This window comes from Pongo pygmaeus, chromosome 9, assembly GCF_028885625.2.
Source record: "Pongo pygmaeus isolate AG05252 chromosome 9, NHGRI_mPonPyg2-v2.0_pri, whole genome shotgun sequence".
Lineage (NCBI taxonomy): Eukaryota > Metazoa > Chordata > Mammalia > Primates > Hominidae > Pongo > Pongo pygmaeus.
This window is the reverse complement of record NC_072382.2, coordinates 117,646,145-117,650,227: the sequence shown is the minus strand read 5'-3', so window position 1 is coordinate 117,650,227 and position 4,083 is coordinate 117,646,145.

The following is a 4,083-nucleotide window of genomic DNA, read 5'->3' as shown; positions in this document are numbered from 1 at the left end:
TTGGAAGTTCTGGCCAGGGCAATCAGGCAGGAGAAGGAAATAAAGGGTATTCAATTAGGAAGAGAAGAAGTCAAATTGTCCCTGTTTGCAGATGACATGATTGTATATCTAGAAAACTCCATCATCTCAGCCCAAAACCTCCTTAAGCTGATAAGCAACTTCAGCAAAGTCTCAGGATACAAAATCAATGTGCAAAAGTCACAAGCATTCTTATACACCAATAACAGACAAACAGAGAGCCAAATCATGAATGAACTCCCATTCACAATTGCTTCAAAGAGAATAAAATACCTAGGAATCCAACTTACAAGGGATGTGAAGGACCTCTTCAAGGAGAACTACAAACCACTGCTCAATGAAATAAAAGAGGATACAAACAAATGAAAGAACATTCCATGCTCATGGGTAGGAAGAATCAATATCGTGAAAATGGCCATACTGCCCAAGGTAATTTATAGATTCAATGCCATCCCCATCAAGCTACCAATGACTTTCTTCACAGAATTGGAAAAAACTACTTTAAAATTCATATGGAACCAAAAAAGAGGCCGCATTGCCAAGCCAATCCTAAGCCAAAAGAACAAAGCTGGAGGCATCATGCTACCTGACTTCAAACTATACTACAAGGCTACAGTAACCAAAACAGAGATATAGACCAATAGAACAGAACAGAGCCCTCAGAAATAATGCCACATATCTACAACTATCTGATCTTTGACAAACCTGACAAAAACAAGAAATGGGGAAAGAATTCCCTATTTAATAAATGGTGCTGGGAAAACTGGCTAGACGTATGCAGAAAGCTGAAACTGGATCCCCTCCTTACACCTTATACAAAAATTAATTCAAGATGGATTAAAGACTTACATGTTAGACCTAAAATCATAAAAACCCTAGAAGAAAACCTAGGCAATACCATTCAGGACAGAGGCATGGGCAAGGACTTCATGTCTAAAACACCAAAAGCAATGGCAACAAAAGCCAAAATTAACAAATGGGATCTAATTAAACTCAAGAGCTTCTGCACAGCAAAAGAAACTACCATCAGAGTGAACAGGCAACCTACAGAATGGGAGAACATTTTTGCAACCTACTCATCTGACAAAGGGCTAATATCCAGAATCTACAATGAACTCAGACAAATTTACAAGAAAAAAGCAAACAACCCTATCAAAAAGTGGGCAAAAGATATGAACAGACACTTCTCAAAAGAAGACATTTATGCAGCCAAAAAACACATGAAAAAATGGTCATCATTACTGGCCATCAGAGAAATGCAAATCAAAACCACAATGAGATACCATCTCACACCAGTTAGAATGGTGATCATTAAAAAGTCAGGAAACAACAGGTGCTGGAGAGGATGTGGAGAAATAGGAACACTTTTACACTGTTGGTGGGACTGTAAACTAGTTCGACCATTGTGGAAGTCAGTGTGGCGATTCCTCAGGGATCTAGAACTAGAAATACCATTTGACCCAGCCATCCCATTACTGGGTATATACCCAAAGGATTGTAAATCATGCTGCTATAAAGACACATGCACACGTATGTTTATTGTGGCACTATTCACAGTAGCAAAGACTTGGAACCAGCCTAAATGTCCAACAGTGATAGACTGGATTAAGAAAATGTGGCACATATACACCATGGAATACTATGCAGCCATAAAAAATGATGAGTTCATGTCCTTTGTAGGGACATGGATGAAGCTAGAAACCATCATTCTCAGCAAACTATCGCAAGGACAAAAAACCAAACACTGCATATTCTCACTCATAGGTGGGAATTGAACAGTGAGAACACATGGACACAGGAAGGGGAACATCACACACCGGGGACTGTTGTGGGGTGGGGGAAGTGGGGAGGGATAGCATTGGGAGATATATACCTAATGCTAAATGATGAGTTGATGGGTGCAGCACACCAACATGGCACATGTATACATATGTAACAAACCTGCACGTTGTGCACATGTACCCTAAAACTTAAAGTATAATAAGTGTGTAATTCAAAATATTAACAGAATAAAGAAAACTAATATGATACTCTTGATCGAAGCATGGAAAATAATTATTAAAACCCAACACCTACTCATGGTAAAAGCTCTAAGTGATATAGAAATGAAAATTATTTTATAAGTAAAAAAAAAGCAGCCAACAACAGTCTTAATGAGAAATATTAAAGCTTTTCCTTTGAAGATGAAAACAAGGCAAGGATGGACTTCTGTTAAAAAAACATGTACTGGAGCTTCTAGCCAGCACATTAGAGAACAAATAAAAATAAAAATTGTAAAGGGATAGTGAACACTGTCAATATTTATATATAATATTATATTAAACATAGAAAATCCAAAAGAATATATGATAAATAATCATAATTTAAAAAATTATTTAGAAAGGTTGTTGAAAACAAGGTCAATATATAAAAACCAAATATAAGTTTGTATAATACTAACAAAGAGCTAGAAAATAGATTATTCTTTAGATATTATAACCGAGTCATAATAGCATCAGAAAATATAAAATAGTAATAAATCTGATAAAAGGTATGAAAGACTTCTACACATACATACACCCCCAAAAAACCCTATAAAACATTATTGGAAAAATAAAAAGATCTAAATTCATAAGCATTAAAAACTAAATACTGTGAAAACATCAATTATATCCAAACTGAGCTATATATTCACTTTAATATCAATCAAAATGTCAATAATTTTTCTTTATTCCTTTTTTCTTTGTGAAATTGAAAATATTGTTTTAAAATGTATATAAAAGCACAGATGGCCAAGAAGCTAAGACATTCCTTAAAGAAGAACAAAAAGGTAGAAGGATATACCACTAAACTATAATAATTATGATAGTGTGACATTAGTACAATGATAGTTAAATAGACCAATGAGGTGGAAGAGAGTTTAGAAAATACCACACATGTATGGACACTGGCTTCTGAGACTGTGGAACTGTGGGAATAGGACAATCTTTTCTATAAATAATACTGGAACACTTGGATACCCATATACAAAAAATAAACTTGACCTTTATACCAGAGCATATACAAAAATTGATTTCAGTTGGTATTCATACCTGAAAGTGAAAGACAGCATGATAAAGATTCTATGTGATAACATAGGATATTATTTCTATGGACTTAGGAGAAAAACAGAAATTATTTAGAAGCACATGAAAGTACTAATCGTGAAAGAAAAGGCTGTTAAATTAGACTACACTAAAACTAAGAACTTCAACTTATCAAAAGATACCATGAGTAGGAAAAAAAACCATGTGCTCAGACAGAGAAGTTATTTGCATCCATATAAAGTAAGCAAAGACTCAATCTAAAATATACGAAGAGCTCTTACAAATCAATAAAACACAGACAATTCATTAAAAAGTGGGTGAAAAGAGGACTTCATAAGAAAAGATATTTCAATGGCCAGTAAACATATGAATATGATGAACCTTATTAGTAATCAAGGAAATGAAAACTAAAACCACAATGAAACACCACTACACATCTACCAGAGTAACTGAAACTCACAAGATTGGTAACAGCAAGTGTTGGCAAGGTTGCGCAGCCACTGGAACACTCAGACATTGTTGATGGGACTGTACGTTGGTACAATTACTTGGAAAACAGCTTGGTAGTACCTGCTAAACTTAAACTTACATATGTTCTATGACCCAGCAGTTTCAATCCCAAGTAAATATCCAGCAGAAATATACACATGTGCATCAAAAGACATGTACAGGCTGGGCAGGGTGGCGTGCGCCTGTAATCCCAGTAACTTGGGAGGCTGAGGCAGGAGAATTGCTTGAACCCAGGAGGTAGAGGTTGCACTGAGCTGAGATCACACCACTGCACTCCAGCCTAGGCATGAGGCAAAGTGAGACTCTAAAAAAAAAAAAAAAAAAAAAAAAAAATTTTGTGCAGGGATGTTGTTCATAGTAACATATTTATAATAACCCAAAGTGAAAACAATCCAAATTCTAACAGTAGAATAGACAGATGAATGGGGTATATTTGTACAATGGTAAACTATACAAAACTGAAAATAAACTACAGCTGCATGCAACGATG